Below are 19,330 nucleotides of genomic sequence, written 5' to 3' on the forward strand. Positions count from 1 at the left end.
ATACGACTCACAGAATAGCCCAAAGCAGATATTTCAGTAGAGAGAAGTTCCCTGAAGATGGGCTCCAGCATGAGACCAAAAGGTCAAAAGAATAAACTTCTAGTCCCGGTGACCGGCCCAACATTATCCTGGGATACGTATATTTGCTTTCATTCATTCTGATCTCTCCTTATGTTGTATCTGTGTGACTATTCCTGTGTCTTGCTCTGCCTGTCTGCCTGCCACTCTCTCTCTATCTGTCTCTCTGTCTCTCTCTCTGTCTGTCTCTGTCTCTCTGTCTGTCTCTCTCTGTGTGTCCCACTGTGTGTCTCTGCCTCTCTCTCTCTGTCTCTCTGTCTCTTTCTCTCTGCCTCTCTGTGTCTTTCTATCTCTCTGTCTATCTCTCTGTCTCTCTCTGTCTCTGTCTGTCTGTCTGTCTGTCTCTGTCTCTGTCTCTGTCTCTGTCTCTGTCTCTGTCTCTCTCTCTCTCTCTCTCTCTCTCTCTCTCTGTGTGTGTGTGTGTGTGTGTGTGTGTGCTGGGAAACTCAGAGGAGGTTATGTAGGCTGCACTTCAGGCCATGTGACCAGAGGTGTTATTCAGAATAAAACCAAGTTTGTTGTGACTAGTTTTCTCAAGGACACTTTGTAATGTACGTTGTTTTGCAGATGCTGTTGTTATTAATGTAGTACTATTTGTTGGCCACAATCTTTTTCAGCACTGAAACATTCAACAACTGTTTGACCTTAAGCAGAATGCCTGTAAGGGTGGACTTTAATATTCCCTCTGATCAGTCTTTGGTCTTCACAATTTGGCCCCATCTCTTGCCTTGGGGAAACAGCTTGATGGTTCTCAGTGCTACAATCTATTTTTGAAGAGGGCAGCTCACACAGCCTCTTCTCTCCAATCCCAATATGTGAGTAAAATTACAATTAAAATTTCTTACAATTAAAATTCAAAAGAATAAGACAAGAAAAGAAATAATTTCAATAATAGCGCCTCTTGCATTGGTAGCCTAGGAGAATGTGACTAGAGGTTTTGGCCTTTACTTTTCTTCCTAGGGAAGTAGACTAATCCCATGGTAAATAAACAAAATCAAACTTTATTTGAGAAGAAAGAAAAGACAAAACATGAAAGCTACAGAGTTATATTTAAAATGCAATGTTCCAAGCAAATCACAAGTTAGTGCAGGTCTGGTCCCGATGTTTTCTTGCTTTGAGATAATGCTATTTAATATAGAGGCCCACCAAAATTATAAATGACCTTGAAGGATGGGAGGGATGAAGTTACATATTTAATTTTCTAATTTGTACAGATAAATAAGGTTAAACTTGAGTTAACACAGAGAAAAAGAAGCATTCTAGGTTTGGTTGGGATATGTTTACTTATTTCTGCAGAATTATTTGGGATTTTTTTTTTCTTGAAGTAAGGACACATTTCTTCTTTACCCTGAATTCTCTTTTTTTTTTTTTACTGAAAAATCTCAACTTTAATTGAAGTTTGGGGAACAGTTCTGATCCTCTTTCTTTCTCAGCCTCAGCAGCTCTCCTCCAGTTCTGCCTCAAAATTTAAAACGAGAGAAGCTTTTCTCCCTATCCTTCAGAGGGAGGGACTGGAGGTAACATTCTGTGCCTACATGATGAAAAACTTCCCTTGTGAAAGTGTGTGAGACTGATTGAAGTTGTTGAATGGAAAAGAAGATACTCGCAAGGCAACTCTTGCGGCTGAAAAAGTAAACAGAATATTTTGAAACAAATAAACGAGAGCTGGAATTTTGCTTATTTCCAAGTCTATCATTTTTCTCAGCATTAAACCCGATAATGAATCTCTGTACGAATCTTACTTCTATGGCCGTGTGTTATTGTTTAAAGGCGTGACAATGGATTCACCACCGTGGGCTTCATAAATATGAGTGATTCAGTGATTGAATTCCCAACAATGAAATCCAAATGAATGACAGGTATTGTTAATCCCTCAGAAGAAAATTGCATAGATATGGAAACCCAAAAAGCAATGAACTGGTGGAACATTTTATGAATTGGCCATTCAGAATTCCTTGCTTGGCTGCAAAGTAATATTTATGAAATGCCAGAAAAAGGTTTAGCAAAAAAAAAAAAGGACAATACCAATGTGAATATTATTTGGTTTATTAATTAACTGTTTATTATTGAACATAATTCCTTTTGATCCCTGGAGATAGTGGATTCAATGTTGTAAATAATATTGAAATAAAACAACTAATGGTTTATTTCAAAGCATATGATGGATAGATCAACTGTCTGTGTAAAATTTCTACGTGTCCTGTTTCAAGATAGTAATATATTACAGTTCACATTGTACATTGGGTGTGTCAATTTTCTGTAGCTGCAAACATTGGCTTGTAGTGAATTTATTGCAAGCAAAGACTTTGCTTATTAACCATAAAGTATTATCTACTTAGGCTTCACACAATATTGTAAGGCAAAACCTGTGATTTACATATTACTCTTGCTGGATTAAAACAATATACAAAGACGTGGTGTGATTGGGAACCTCATCAAAATGTTTAATTCTTTGGTGAACTAACTCTGGTTCTGAGAATCTCAAAGCCAATTTATAAAAATGCTTTAATTTCCAAGAACATGAGAATACATGTAAAAAAATCCCGTAATAAATATACTAACTTCAGGATTTGAAATATCCAGTTTAAACTATTCAACCTTTTGCAAAAACTAATTGAGCCTTTTGAAGGTTCCTTCCTGAGTTCATACAATATACTAAATCAAAACAAACGATAGTCTATTCTAATAAGTATTTTATGAACTCCGTGATTAATCTTTATAAACTATAATTTACGGATCAGTGTGTTGTGCAAACCCAAGTACAAAAAGTTTAATAAATGTTTATTCACTGCATTCTGGCTTCATGTGATGCAAAAACTGGATAACGGACCCTGAATGGAAATGTCACACTCTTTTTTTTTTATCCCCAAGTTTCTTTGAATTTGTGTGCTTTATGTACATTCATAAACATTGCTGGTGCCAGCTTTCCTAATGTCTCAATGATGAGTATGAAATTCCAAAGGGAGATCTTATTTTGTATAACAGAATACAATATAGCCTACTCAACAGCTGGATTGAGACATTAGTCATTGCGACATATAACTTGAAGGATGAAGATAGCAAACAAAATTCTAACCATTTTCCACCTGTTTAGTGCTTGCACAGAGATTTCTTGTGGCCTGTGGCTTAACATATTAATTCCCATTCCCAACTATAAACAGATTTTTGCAGAATTAATGACATTTCTATTCTCTTCTCTCCCAATCTTCTCCTTTTGAGCAATATTTCCATCCGTTGTCTGTTTGGATGATATGTTTCTTTGCATACAGAACAATGTCTCTTTGAGTGCATTCACAAGAACAAGCCAAAATGAGGTCAAAGTAACATTTGTGTCATAATGTTATACACAGTATGATATGACATTCTGAAGTAATTCGTCCTGACAGTGAGAACAATCAACCAGTGGAACAGAAGTTGCCTTCAGAAGTTGTGGGAGCTTCATCACTGGAGGCTTTCAAGAAGAGACTGGACTGCCATTTGTCAGAAATGGTGTAGGGTCTCCTGCTTGGGCGGGGGGTTGGACTAGATGATCTACAAGGTCCCTTCCAACTCTGTTAATCTAATCTAATCTAATCTAATCTAATCTAATCTAATCTAATCTAATCTAATCTAATCTAATCTAATCTAATTGCTTTGTTCAGATCGGGAACTGCAATCAGCCATGGAAATTAGGAGTGATTAAGAGTGCAATGAGAGCTGGTTTGGCATAGTGGTTTGTCATAGTTAGAAATTGGAAGATCGTGGGTTCTAATCCCTCCCACACCTTAGACACAAAGCCGTGGTAGGTTTCTACCGGTTTGCCCCGGTTTGGGCAAACCGGTAGTGGTGGCGGTGGGAGGCTCTGCCCACCTGCCCAGACATTATCACGGATGCTCTGCACATGTGCAGAAGTGCCCTGCGTGAGCGCTTACAGTTCCGAACTGGTAGCAAAGGTAAGTGGACCCCACTACTGGCACAAAGCCAACTGGGTGACTTTGGTTCAGTTATTCTTTCTCCGTCCTAGGAAGGAGACAATGGCAAACCATTTCTGAAAAGCTTTGCCAAGAATATTATAGGAACATATCCAGGCAGAATTGAACACTTTTGAATGGAAGAAAACAGAGTGTGACAGGAAAATAATACCCTTCATTATTATGAGTATTATTATTTTGTTGTTGTCCATGTACACTAAGAGCTTATGCACATTCCTTGTGTGTCTAAACACACTTGGCCAAAATGTTCTGTTCTGTTCTAGTGTAGTCTAGTCTAGTGTAGTCTAGTCTAGTGTAGTCTAGTCTAGTCTAGTCTAGTGTAGTCTAGTCTAGTCTAGTCTAGTGTAGTCTAGTCTAGTGTAGTCTAGTCTAGTCTAGTCTAGTCTAGTCCAGTCCAGTCCAGTCCAGTCCAGTCCAGTCCAGTCCAGTCCAGTCCAGTCCAGTCCATTTTTTTCTATTCAGTTCTTAATTCTCTTCTCTTCTCTTCTCTTCTCTTCCCTTCCCTTCCCTTCCCTTCCCTTCCCTTCCCTTCCCTTCCCTTCCCTTCCCTTCCCTTCCCTTCCCATCCCATCCCATCCCATCCCATCCCTTCCCTTCCCTTCCCTTCCCTTCCCTTCACTTCACTTCACTTCACTTCACTTCACTTCACTTCTATTCTTTCTGTTTGGTTCTTTCTTTTCTTTTCTTTTCTTTTCTCTTTTCCTTTCTTCCCTTCCCTTCCCTTCCCCTCCCTTCCCTTCCCTTCCCCTCCATTCCATTCCATTCCATTCCATTCCATTCCATTCCATTCCATTCCATTCCATTCTTTCTGTTCTTTATTCCATTCCATTCCATTCCATTCCTAGATAGAGTCTTCTATCTAGAAATGGAATCTATTCTATTCTGTTCTATTCTAATGGACTAAAGTAAGTTCAAAACCTTGATAGAATAAATTAAAAACATTTAAAGCAAAATGAGATAGATTAATCAGAAGTCTCTTTCACTGGAAAAGAACGCTTTCAGGAATTTGGGAACTGGTTTCATAGCAGCAATTGTTTTTATGGGTGGTAAGCCTTATAAATTAGCTTAATTTGTGTGTTGCTTGGAGTAAAAGTGAAAATATTGTCTTATTGCAATTCATTTATTACTTCTTGAATATTATACATAGAGGCTAAAGACTGGACGGGGTAAGAGTTTGCATACAGGGAAAACAGTATTTGGAATAGCTTGCTATAATATGTTGGTTGCATGTCTGAATGTGCATGCATTAATCAAACAGAGGAGGAAAACAAGTCTGCCCAGCCTCAAAATGATGGGGCTAATTGGCAATTTACCAGTTTCAAAAGCATATCAATAATTACTTCCCTTATCCAAATGGAGCTAAAGTAAATAGTGTCTCAATATTGTTAATATTTTAAATATAAGCTCTTCCATTATCTACCATATTTTGGGGTGTATAAGACGTACTTATTTCCCCCCTAAAAGAGGGTGAAAATTTGGGTGCGGCTTATACACTGAATGTAGCTCCGCCCACCTGCCAGCCCCCACCCTTTGGCCTCTGCCTCCCAGCAATTTACCTCCTCGCAGCAAACAGCTGAAGCCCGTTTCAGCTTCAACACAGCCTGATTAGCACAAGCAGCTGATTGTCAGTTGGATCGGCTTCTCAACCCTCAGCTGTTTCAGGATGCAGGGATTGCCATTGCCTATGGCTGCATGGGCCTCCGCTGTTTGCTGCGAGGAGGCAAATTGCTGGGAGTCAGATTTTTTTTCTTGTGCTAATCAGGCTGTGCTGAAAATGAAAATGAAACTAAAGCAGGCTTTTTGCTGTTTGCTGCAAGGAGGCAAATTTCTGGGAGACAGAGGCGGAGGCAGATTTCTTTTTCTTGTTTTCCTCCCCCAAAAAGGTAGGTGCATAGTCCGGAGCGTCTTATACTCCAAAAAAATACGGTAATTGGCTGATCCTTTAACTGAAAAAATTGCAAAGCTTAAGTTTACATGATTGATTGATTGATTGATTGATATCACATCTGTATGAACTATTGGTATCAACCCTTCTGGACTCTATCTATCATCTAGCTATGATTCTGGATAGAGACTATCTTCTAGAGTAATCTGTCTTCAGCTTGACTTCTTTTAGAAGTTCACCATTCATAGCTGTCATAATTCAAATCCACCCACCTTCTGTTGACTCTTTTCTCCCATTTTCCATCCTCTCTTCCAAGCGTTACAAACTTTCCAAGGAAACTCAGTCTTCTCATGAACGTCCATCATACTTACATACTAGCTGATCTCCTTCCCCTGAATCTTTAACCTGCCACACCAGAGGTGGGTTCTAAATATTTTTTACTACCGGTTCTGTGGGCGTGGCTTATTTTGTGGGTGTGGCTTGGAGGTCATGTGACTAGGTGGGCGTGGCTAGCTGGTCAGAGTCATTTCTGGAAGGTCCTCACACTTACGACCGGTCCTCGCACTTACGACCCAACTCATTTGTTTGCTTTTAACACTGATCAGCTGTAGGGCGGCCCTTTGAAGCCCCGCGGCAAGAGTTTAAACAGTTTTTTTCCCTCTAGTCATCAGCTGGGACTCAGGAGGCAGCAATAGATTGGGGGTGGGGCCAAATAAAAGGTTAGAATAACGTGGGTGGGGGGGGAGAACCGGTTCGGTCATATCGTCACCGCTATCGGCTCAGCCGAACCGGACCGAACTGGGAGGAACCCACCACTGTGCCACACCCACCATGCTATGCCACAGTTTGCTTAACCATGATTTGCTGAATAAGTCAAAATTGGCTCCAATTATCTATTGTGTCTAATATAAACCATGATTTTCAAGTCACCAATCAAAACCATGTTACTGTGGCCCATAAACAATGTAATGGGGTATAAATGCATTACAATTCCAAGGTCCACGCTGTCAAAATTGCATTATATACCACTATAGGTGATACTTAGCAAATGATGGTAATTTAGAGTCCATTCTAGCTTTATCCCAAACCCTGGGAATTGTTCAAACACCAGCATAATACATATCTTTTCCATTCTTAGGTGTCTCTGAAGGCTGTTATTTTTCCTGTGGATTTGAGAGCGTACTTAAGCTGCATACCTTTTCATTCTGCCTAAACAGCATTCCCCTTGAACCAAAGATGCTTTTTCAAGAGGCAACTGGACTTTTAAGAAAGTCCAATTGCCTCTTGAAAAAGCCTCTTTGGGACAACCATGACCTGGATGACTGAGAATCTCCATAGATCATCCCCTTAAAGAAACTTGTGGTTTGTTCCCCACCTCAAGTCCCAGATAGATACAGGCTTCATTGCAAAGCTCAGATTATAACAATCAGTCCGTAATTGTGTTCCATTTTATGTACAAATTCAGGAGAGAAACGATCTAAATCTGAGTTGAAACAAGGAATGAGCATCTTGCTTTCCCATTTCACAGTCTGGGGAACAGCTTCCTGTTTGCAAAAGCCATTTATGTGCAGGATAATTTCTTATCCTAGTCAACCTGCAATGGTAGACCTCACATGCTGAGGCCTAGAGCCCTTGCTGAGTCGAAATGAATCCTATATAAATATAGATTAATTTCAAGTTTCCAATAGAAAGTCTTCAGAATAATTCCATTTAATAGAATTCATTCTAAATCGCACAAATAGTGGCCCTTCACTTTATTTGCTGCTAGCATTTTTAGCCTTAACAAAGTTGAGCCACAATTGATGGGAATATATATATTTTTCAATATGAATTACTAATTTCTCACAGCTGTTTTAATAGTTGTCATACAATTGGAAATCAAAAAGCCCCCACATTCTCCTCCTCCTTTCTGTTTCTTAGCACCACTAATACACTGTGAATATTAAACAATTTTCAAAACTTCACTGCAGCAACCTAATTACTGAAGTGAAAAATTAGCACTTTAAGGGACTTCTGAGTTCACAATGAGATAGTCCTTATAACAATCTTCCCACCGTTAAATTGGATTCACTTTTCAAGTTAGTCTTCCTCCCAACTAAATTACTAGATATAATTAGCTTAGAGTAAAACTTCCAATGTTCAGATTAGCCTGTCCCTTCACACCCTTTGACATTGCTGTGTAAAGGGCCAGTTTATTTTTACCATTACATTGCAAACAAATGTATTTAAAGATAATTACACTGATTTTACAGCACCAATTCTTAGACTTTACTTCAAAAATACTGTATCAATTTTGAAATAAAATCCTTCCCCCTCCCCATAAATACAGGTAGTCCTCAATTTACAATTGTCCATTTAGTGACTGTTCAAAGTTACAACTGTGACTTATGACTGTTTTTCACACGACATTTGCAGCATCCCCGTGGTCATGTGATCAAAATTGAGACGCTCGGCAACTGGTCTCATACTTGTGACCATTGTTGTGTCCCAGGATCATGTGATCCCCTTTTGTGCCTTCCTGACAAGCAAAATCAATGGGGAAGCCAGATTCACTTAACAACCCTGTTGTTAACTTCACAACTGCTGTGATTCAGTTAGTTAACTGTGGCAAGAAACGTTGTAAAAACGGGCAAAACTCACATAATGGATGTCTCGCTTTGAAACAGAAACGTTGGGCTCAATTGTGGTCATAAGACAAGGACTATCTGTAGATCCCAATGGAAGGAACATTTTGTTAACCCAGTCTACATGGCAACTGTGTGAAAGCTAGAAGGCTTCTGAGAGCTTCTCTCGGCTCTTCTGATCCACGTTTGGGCGGTCCGCTGCTGAATCACCAAACCGAACACAGTTCTAGGGAGTCAACGTTCTTTTGATCCGCAACACCCGGGCATCAGGAAAAACCAAGTACGAACGGTAAAAAGTCAGCCATGAGCGTTACTGCTCCTCAGAGCTTTTTTGAAGTTTATTAGAATATATACTTCGGGTTTTCTTTCTTGAAAGTATACAGCATGGAAAACAAGATCCATTCACCTCTAATTAATTACAGTTTTCCCAGGGGGGGAACGAGGCTGATTCACGCTTCGACAAAGCTGCACCGACTGTGCCCATGCCCCACCCCCATTAACACTTCTCAGCTGATCCTGGTTTCGGCATGCTGCAGCAGTCCTCAGATCACTCCGCTCCTTCCATTTCTGCGTTCGTCATCGTAGCCTCATAGAAGTGACTCCCCTGACATATCATCCCATTTCGCAGCCTAAACACAACCCATAGCGACCACCATCACCATTAATCGAGCATATCTCACCACCACGCTAACCCAAAAAGTTCGTAGCCATCCCTCTCTAACAAGGACTTGAGGGATGTCACTGAATGCCTCTCCCTCTGGAAAGTATGTCGAGCTGTAACTGGGCTCAACAGCTACGATTGTGCATGAGATTATTTATTCCTTCTGAAAGATTTCTAAGACAGGTGGCATTGCAAATATTCATAGTTATTTGTGTGGCCAGATAATTGAATTCCTTGAAAGAAGATATAGGAGGAAAGCAAGTTCCTTTGAAATATGGATACACATATTTCTTTAAACATATTTTTTTAAAGGAAAGGAAAATAAAACAAAACTCCATTGACTGCTTCCAAAAAAAGGAAATGGTCCCTCTTTCCCCAAATTGCAAAACTTTGGCCATTTCTATTCTCCCACCACCTCTTAATTTGCCTGTTCTCTTGACTCACTCTTCATGAAAGTGCTCCTAAATACTCATAAAAGCAGCATTTCCTATCCTGATGATGGTGATATGAATTCATGTATTAATCCACAGTCCATCAGAACTCATTCATTCTGAAAACACCACCCCTCTCCAAAACCAATAACAACAATTAAATAGTTGTGATAGTAGAAGCAGGCTGTCATGATCAGACGCAATGACATATAAACTTCTATTGATAATAAATAAGGCAACTTGATATTGTCCCCCCCCCCCCATACAATGTATATTCTTTGCCACTAAGCTATTTTCTTTCTGGTAAGACATTTGCTGATGCCTGCTTTGGTCTGGAGCTGCTATCAGATTCCACCAGTGTTTGTCCCAGCTGATAGGCCTGTGGTTCAACCCCATTGGCTAATATCTGATTTCCTATCCTTGGATTACCTCTTATATGTCAAACCAGAAAGAAAGTAGCTTAATGGTAAAGAATATGTATTTAAATGTGTATGCATACACACAGACACACAAAATTTGGGTGTATAATGGATGTGTATAGTTAAATTAAGCATGATGTGCAAAGCATTCGCATTTTTTTATGATGACTCATCTTATGTCTTTAAAAAAAATACATATTTTCAGTAGAATTGTAGTAAAATTAATCAGTACTGCTGTCAACCGTCCGACAACAGACCCAAGAAAAGTAGGCACTCTTAGGCATTTTAAAATCCCAAAAGTAAAACTTTATTGAATACACCATTTTGGTACTGATGAATTAAAGCCAGCTCTGAAGTTCTCCCATGCAATGCTACCTATTTAAACATTCATTTCCCCTTCTTCCCACCCACAGAGATCACACTGTCCAATTAAGAATCAGTCTTTTGTTTTGAGAACAGTTCATTTCTTTGTCAGACACCTGCAGTAGTGACCTTGGTGGATTCTTGGCTCACACGATCTATTCTTGGATCATCTGCATTCTCTCTTATCCCTCCCTTCCCCTAATTCATTGGCAAGTTGAATAGCGATAAATAGCTGAGAAGCATTTCACATTTAACACTGCTTGGAGCATAGCATTTTAAACCAGAATCACATTCTAATATCCTTAAGCCTTGGTTACATTTGGAAATGTCAGATACTTATCCAGCATTGATTTAAACTGCAGAAATCTATTTGTGTAAAGCTAAGTTTGACCAATCATAATAATCTGCCTTTTTTTTTTTTTACAGTAGAACTAATACACATATAGAAAATAGAGAAAGTGACCTGAAAGGAAAAGAAACTTGCTATTTATATACAATTGTTCCAATGTATACTTTATTCTATAAAATGAATCTATTGAAAAATGGATCCAACATCTTGTTACCAATTTTCAAGTTTTTCTCCCTTTAGATTCCTTCTAAATTGGAACAATCATTGTCCGTCGCGGGAATTAATGTGGCATCAAACTTTAAAAAAGGCTCCGGTTTTTTTTTTCTCCTGGGGAGGGGGAGTGAGGAATCAGAAATCAGAAAGGAAATTTGGCTTTGTTCCCAAATATCTAATACTCTGATATTAGTTTTTTTTTTTTCCTATCCCTTAAGAAATTGTAGCTGCTGCCAATCCAAGAATTAGAGTTTCAGTGTTTATGTGAAATTCTGGCCTTTGTTCATTTCTGTTGACTTGCTAGACTTTCTTGTTTAGTAAGACCACACTTGGAATATTGCATCTAGTTTTGGATGCCACAATATAAAAAAGATGTTGAGACTCTGGAAAGAGTGCAGAGAAGAGCAACAAAGATTATTAGGGACTGAAAACATATGAAGAACGGTTGCAGGAATTTGGTTTGTCTAGTCTAGTGAAAAGAAGAACTTGGGGTGATGTGATAGCAGTGTTCCAATATTTGAGGGGCTGCCACAGAGAAAAGGGGGTTACTTATTCCCCAAAGCACCTGAGGACAAGAAACAATGGATGGAAACTAATTGAGGAGAGGAGCAACTTACAAGTAAGGAGGAATTTTCTGATAATTAGAACAATTAATCAGTGGAACAACTTGCCTCCAAAAGTTGTGAGTGCTCCAACACTGGAAGTTTTTAATAAGAGATTGGACAATCATTTGTCTGAAATGGTACAGGGTTTCCTTCCTAAGCAGGGGTCTGAAGATCTCCAAAGTCCCTTCCAACTCAGTTATTCTATTATTCTGACATGGTTTGCTGCTTATAATGACTTCCGCCTTTATTTTGCTGCAGAATGAGACACAAATGAGCTTTTATACCTTTATTGACAATCGAGAAATTGAGATGGACAAACAAAGAAGTCCATTAGTTTTTGTGTGTTTGTATTCCCGTAGCCTTACACCTGTCACTGTTTTGAACAGCTCTTAACAATGTGCATTTAGTCTACTCCATTCCTTGGATTTCTAGACTTTGCACTTATTTTTTAACCACTTTAATACCCCATCAGACACAAATACTTTTGATAAGGAAAGGATTATTTCCTCATTCTCTCACTATACTTGATTCCAAATATCTTTTGAAGATTGAATTAAATATCCATTTAAAGATGAATTAATTAATGGCTTGATTAAATAATTTGATTTATATTAATTATTTTAATAAGTTAAAAATAATAAATTAAAGATTATCCATCAGGAGATTCAAGGAAGGAAGCAATTGTTTATGTATTGTATTATTAAACTGTAAAAAGCACTATCGTCAGATGTGCCTATCACTAAAAGGGATGGAAGCAGACTAGGGCAATGCATAAAATGCATTCTTTATCTTTATTTGATTTATATATCTCCCTACTCCCAAAGGACTCAGGGAGGTGAACAGCCAAACGATAAAATACATATATACAAAATTTAAAAAACAGAATAAAACCGAATTAAACAATTTGGCCCAGACAGATTTAAAACTTGCCTTGCTTCACAATAAAGTCAGAAATAAAGCACATTGAAATCTCATTTAAATCTCTCAACCTTCTCAAAGTAAATCAGGTGCCTGTTTTGTTTCAATTTCCCCCCCTTCATAATTTATCAATTAATCACTCCAAGTCATAGATCCTTTATTGAAAATTACTAAAATTATGGCCTTCTTGGAGCCTGTGCATACATCTTTCTGATTCCAAAACAGCCCAAATTGCTAATGCTTTATTTCCCTGACATTGTTGAAGGCTCTTTGGGCCAAATGTTTTTCAGATGCTTAAGGCATTAATTTTCTGATGCTTTAACTACTAAACTTCCTTCCAAAATGAAGTTTGGAGACCATATCCTTGACCCTCCAGGCAAAGTCTCGAGTCAACAGCAAAATGATTTGTTTAGCTGTGATGTCAATCCAGCCAATTCTGGTTTATTAAATTACCTAGAGTTAAAACTATTTATAAGTACAATGAAATTTTAGAAATAATCATTCTTCCACACTTGTTCTCATCAGCCATGACCAATTTAATATTTCCCGATTCCTTTAAATTTTCCCAATAGAGTTAACCAATCTGATATGGTCATTTCTAATTAAATGTGAATTTCTATAAGTAGTGTAAATCCTTAAATATTTCCATACTCTATTAACCCACACATTAGTTTCATATTCCCTTTCAGTTATGTTTGCTGGCAGCATCTTTGATTTTTTTGCTAATTGTCTTTACGCTAAGGCGCGTGTTCCCTTTTCTGAGAAGAAGGATGTATTTTCATATATATAAATAGTTCTTTCCTGGAAATTCATGTTATGATGCCCAAATAACATGAAATTTTTGCACTGTAGAAAAAAGTTAATTAAGAACTAGGAAGCCATATTAAGCTTGAATGTAACTTGCAAACTCAACCACAGTATGATTCTTTTTTCTAATTTTTTCTTTTTTTCTAATTTGGGGGAGACTATGGGAAGACAGTGGAAGAGTTCAGGTGATGTGAGAAAGGTAACTAAGCCCACATATGTGGGTCACAGAAAGGAAATAAATCACTCAGAGTTGCCTGAACCATGAGATGGGTTGATCAATAAATAGAAATCAATAAATATTTCAAAGATATTCTATATTAATTTGTGGTAAATCAGCCTGTTGTTGTTGTTAGTTGCAAAGTCGTGTCCGGCCCATCGCAACCCCATGGACAACGTTCCTCCAGGCCTTCCTGTCCTCTACCATCCCCCGGAGACCATTTAAGCTCACGCCGACTGCTTCAGTGACTCCATCCAGCCACCTCGTTCTCTCTCGTCCCCTTCTTCTTTTGCTCTCAATCTTTCCCAGCATTCGGCTCTTCTCCAGGGAGTCCTTCCTTCTCACTAAGTGGCCAAAGTACTTGAGTTTCCTCTTCAGGATCTGGCCTCCTAAAGAGCAGTCAGGATCGATCTCCTCTAGTACTGACCAGTTTGATCGCCTTGCAGTCCAAGAGACTCGCAAGAGTCTTCTCCAGCACCAGAGTTCAAATGCCTCAATTCTTTGGTGCTCAGCCTTCCTTATGGTCCAACATTCACAGCCAGACATTGCAACTGGGAAAACCATAGCTTTGACTATACGCACTTTTGTTGGCAGGGTGATGTCTCTGCTTTTTAGTGTGCTGTCTAACTTTGCCATAGCTTTCCTCCCCAGGAGCAAGCGTCTTTTAATTTCTTGGCTGTAGTCCCCATCTGTGGTGATCTTGGAGCCCAGGAAAATAAAGTCAGCCTAGAAAATAACTATTAAGCATTTTCAAGATTTTTTACCTTTTAGTGATTGTCAGATGTAAATGCCTTATTCTCTAATGTGTAAATAGTGTACAAACAGGGTATCAGGGGTTAACTTATTCTTCACTTCTTAATGTATTCATAATTCACCACTCCCACATATAGCTCCACCCATTGTATATATAAGGAGCTACCCACACCCTTTCCCTTGCTTCTATCTGTGAATATTCAGTGAATATAGAATGCCTATTGTAAATAAAAGAATATATAGTTAAGCCTTTAACTCTTGCTAATCTTATTGAGTCTGATCCTGAAAATATTGCAACAGTGATAAAGATGACTTTTTGAAATCTGTTTTGCTTCCTGGGTTTTCCAGCTATGTCGAGATTGATAAATTTAGAGGGAAGGTTTCAAGGAAAGCAATCAAAATAAGTCTAGAAGATGCCCATTATTAGATACCCGAATACTTTAGAAGTCATATTTACAGAATCTTCCAGAATAACAGAGTTGGAAAGGACCTTGGAAGTCTTCTAGTCAAACCCCCTGCTGAGGCAGGAAACACTACACTAGGGGTCGGCAACCCACGGCTCTGGAGCCGCATGTGGCTCTTTCATCCCTCTGCTGTGGCTCCCTGTCACCTGTTGGGTCTACAATTGATAGGGCTTTTGGTTAGGACAGGTAGAGGAAAAAGGACACTGCGCTAGGAGGAGACTCTATGGTGGGGAAACTGGACTTCCGGTCAGCTCCAGAATTGAATGGGGAGCTTTCGATTAGGATCTTTGTGGCTCTTTGAGTGTTTAAGGTTGCCGACCCCTGCACTACATCATTTCAGACAAGTCGCTGTCCAATCTCTTCTTCAAAATATCCAGCATTGGAGAACCTACAACTTCCAGAGGCAAGTCATCCCACTGATTAATTGTTCTATGAACAAAAAATCTTGTTAATTCTAGGTTGCTTCTCTCCTTGATTAGTTTCCATCCATTGCTTCTTGTTCTGCCTTCAGGTGCTTTGGAGAACATTTCCTAATTTTGTAAACTGCGCTGATGTTTTTATGGAATTCAGTAAAAATAATGATCATGATAACAGGGATAGTGATTCAGGATCAACATAAGAGGTGCTCATGGTCGATTATAAAAAGTTCTGAATTATTTTATGACTACTGCTTTCTCAGTTCAAGAGCCTATCCGTTTTCCCACCCCTCTCATAATAGTTATGCTTTCAAAACCTTTTAAAGACCTTTTCCATCTGTGTTGCTTTCTCATAACATACTAATTTCTACCACAGTAGAATGTTCAACTCTATAATCTGGTAAACTGTGATCCGTTCCATATTAGAGAAGTGTAATTTTGCATTCTTTCTTCTGCAATTCTAAGAAAAAAATCTTTGACTCCTGTTTTGCTACTAAGTAGGACTTCTTGGTTGTACCACCTTCTTAAATGGTGATTTTAGAAACCACAAATATTACTTTTTTAAAAAAGGTGGGGGGAGGAAGGGGGTTTTCTTGATCTTTAGATTGGTTCCAATGGGAACATGCTTTCTTAAGTACTAGCATCATAGTTTCAATAGCTTCAGTGTTCTACCCACTCGTTCCTGTTTATTTTTCTGTTAAAATGTGATTAAGGGTGAGGATTTCTTTTACAATATTTCATTCTCTCTCTCTTTTTCACCCACACACACTCACAGGTATTTCTCATGAATAAACATTAGTGTATTCAAAAAAAAAATGAGACACTGATTTTTAAAAGTTACCTTTTGCTAAGTTTCTAGAAGAGAATAAATTCAGGAAACAGGCAGGTAAGATAGACCGGTGGTTCTGAACCTGTGGTCCACGGACCCCTGGGGAGGTTCGATGTGGTCACTGAGGGTCCATGAAGGCTTGAAGAAATGTTATGGTTTAAATCTTGGGTTAAGTCTTGGTGGATAAAAAAGATATTTATAGGGGGTCCGTGGTGACAAAAATGTTGAGAACCACTGAGATAGACCATACAATTCCCATATCCAGTGATTCTAACTTCCCTCTCAAAGACTTCTAGGAAGAACTAAAGAATCCATGTCTCAAACACTAAAATACTCCTATCTTGTTTGCCAGAAGTAAATCTACAGCTTTTGTCTTACACAATGCTACTTGAACAGTCAAATTATATTATGGTTTCACTTGGGCAATGTGGTAACTGGGTAACACATTGGTTATAAACTAGTCATTGTCATTCAGCCTACTATAGATTTTCCTTCCTTCCTTCCTTCCTTCCTTCCTTCCTTCCTTCCTTCCTTCCTTCCTTCCTTCCTTCCTCCCTCCCTCCCTCCCTCCCTCCCTCCCTCCCTCCTGGCTTCTTTCCTCTCTTCCTCCCTTCTTCTTCTAAGAAGGCCTGTTACAAGCCTCTATTATACTGAAAATGACAAACTAGATGATCCCAACCCAACTAGGGTCTTCCTGTTGGAGAAACAGCTATAAATCAGTGGTGGAGAACAAAGAAAAAATCCCAGATTCAATCCTTGATATCTGCAGAGGCTATTAGAAATAGTCTCCATCTGAAAATCTGCAAATTATTATATAAATTAGTTTTCCTCCAATGGTTATCCTCCAAATGTGATGGACTGCAGCTGTAGCCTTGTTCTTCTGAACCTCTGTCTAAAACATCTGGATTCTGGAAGGCATCAGGCTGAAAGATGCTAATGTAAATAATAATGAGCTAGAATACATTCTGACTTTGCAGCTGGATTCATATATTATACTTAACAATAATTTGGTTTCTGAATTTAACTTGCATAAGGCAGTTTCTTAGACTTGCCGTTAATGTATTTTTGTTTTGTTGTTTGACATTTGAACATATTATTGTAAGCTGCCTGAATCTTTAAAAGAAGTAGGTGGTATGTAAATGGAAATATTAATAAGCACATGAGGACACTGATAAAGCTAACAAAGGTGAGAGTTAGTGAGAACTAGGTATAAATACAATGCTTCAAAGATCACAAATAGGGAGACATAACCTTGAATATTATATATCTATTAAGTTGTGGAAGAACTTGGATAGTTTTATCTGAATAACACCCCCCCCCCCGTAGTATTTGCTTGTGATTTAATTGACATAAATTCCATGGTTGAGAAAAATTCCATGAAATCCAGAATATTCTTATACAATTTCTATCATCTCATAAGCAGGCTCAGCCTGTGTAAAAACCTTAACACAAATTAAAGCTTTCCTAAAATGCTTGGGTTTGGGAAAGAACATTTTCCCCCCATCAAATTCCATATTCATAAATGAAGGCACAATGATATTGGACACCAATACAAAGAAAATTATTAGGAGCAACCCATCCACATCCTGAGTTCTTATCAAGATGCTGTATAGATAGGATGCTTATGAAAAGAAAAAAGGTCACATTAGAATGTTATAGTTAATTTCATTGTTTTATCCAATTGATAGTAAAATGTTGCTTTCAAAAGATAAAAGAATACAACACAATCTACTTGTAAGAAGCCCGAAGATAAATAATATCCAGTGGTTTTAATAGTAAAATATAACCCAGCTGCTTAATTTCCATAATAAATATTTGTTGACTTTAATTGCTGTGAAAGACATAGTTACTGCCTCCAAATTTTTTGATGTTGTTTGATAAGGAAGGCCTCAATGCACTATCCAGCCATCTGCTAAGAATTAAAATTCCTCCCAAGCTGCGAAATACTTTAATTGCTAGTTGTGTCACCAAAAAATGTTTGGTTAAAAATGCAAGTTATCTGTAAAAATCTATATCATAACATCTGGTAGAAGCAAAAATGAGCTGTGAATGGTTTCCTTTATGATAAACATTGGTATTATGAGGATTTTAACATTTAAAGGTGATTCGTGGAGGTGAATGCATTGATTTACATCTAATTTGGTTCAGTTTTGCATCTATTCATTCAGTACCAACCAACTTCGGTATTACTCTGAAAGATTGATGTGTATGTGTGTGTGTATATGTATGTTTGTGTATTTTTAAGAAACAGCACACAAACAGAAAGTTTAGTTGGCATTAAAAATATAGACTTATTTGCCTACCAAAATTATCCATTGGTTTATTAATAAAAATGGTTGGCCTCCTTTTCAGTTTCTAACCTTATCCCATAGTGAGATGGAGAAGGAAGATAGATAGATAGATAGATAGATAGATAGATAGATAGATAGATAGATAGATAGATATTCACTTGGACAAAGCATTTTTGTAAACCATTTCAACTATACAATCACAACTATGCTAAAATTACATATAATTTTGAACCAAGTATTGTGCTATGAAATTGGAAAGTGTAGCCCCAATGCCAATTACACCCCATACTGAATGGTATCTGAAAAGTTGCTTAAAATTAAGAAGAGGAAGACAGCATTCCTGAGTTGATTCATTTAACGATTCTTTGCTCTCCCAACTAGCTAGAGGATCACATTAGAAGAGTGGTGACATCATAGAGATAGCCAAGTTGTGGGGCGGGATCTTACTTTTTATGATGGATCCTCAGGAGGGAGGGGTGAATTTCAGAAGAGTAAGAGGCAACTCAGATATCAGAAAGAGGGTGAAGACAACTCCTCCCTAACAGTTTCCACAGTACATTGTAGGTGCAGATAGTAGAGGCCTCCATCTGACAAGATTTTGCCTATAGGTATGAAACGATTAAAAAAAAAACCTCTCTCTTTGGAAGAATTGTCCCATTTAATTTTAAGTGTTGGGCCTACCCATTAATTTTTTGGGGGTGGCATTAAAGATGGGAGTTGTAGCGGAGAACTACTAATAGGCAAAAATGCTCCTATACCTACCTTGGAAAGTCCCCATGGGAAATGACATGCTTTGATTGGCTATTTGATTTCAGGACTTTTCTGTGTCCTGCAAGACACATGGTGGTACCTGGCCTTCTGTAAAGCACAGATCATTTCCAATATTCATTAGGCTTTTGGACTCTTGGAGCTGATGCAGCCACGCTTTGTCTTCCTCCAGCTATTTTTTTAAAATGCCAAATTAAAGGCAGCCTGAAGAAGCTGAATTTAGCCGTTTCTCTCTTTTTAAATAATCTTCCTTTGAAATGGCAGTATG

General features: G+C 38.3%; 1 protein-coding gene across 5 annotated transcripts in view; it reads left to right on the forward strand.

Moving 5' to 3' along the window:
• Positions 1–19,330, forward strand: part of TENM1 (teneurin transmembrane protein 1) — a 1,253,741-nt gene that overhangs the window by 646,959 nt on the left and 587,452 nt on the right. The gene's annotated exons all lie outside the window — the stretch shown is intronic.

This window comes from Pantherophis guttatus, chromosome 12 (assembly GCF_059756535.1).
Source record: "Pantherophis guttatus breed Tessera chromosome 12, ASM5975653v1, whole genome shotgun sequence".
Lineage (NCBI taxonomy): Eukaryota > Metazoa > Chordata > Lepidosauria > Squamata > Colubridae > Pantherophis > Pantherophis guttatus.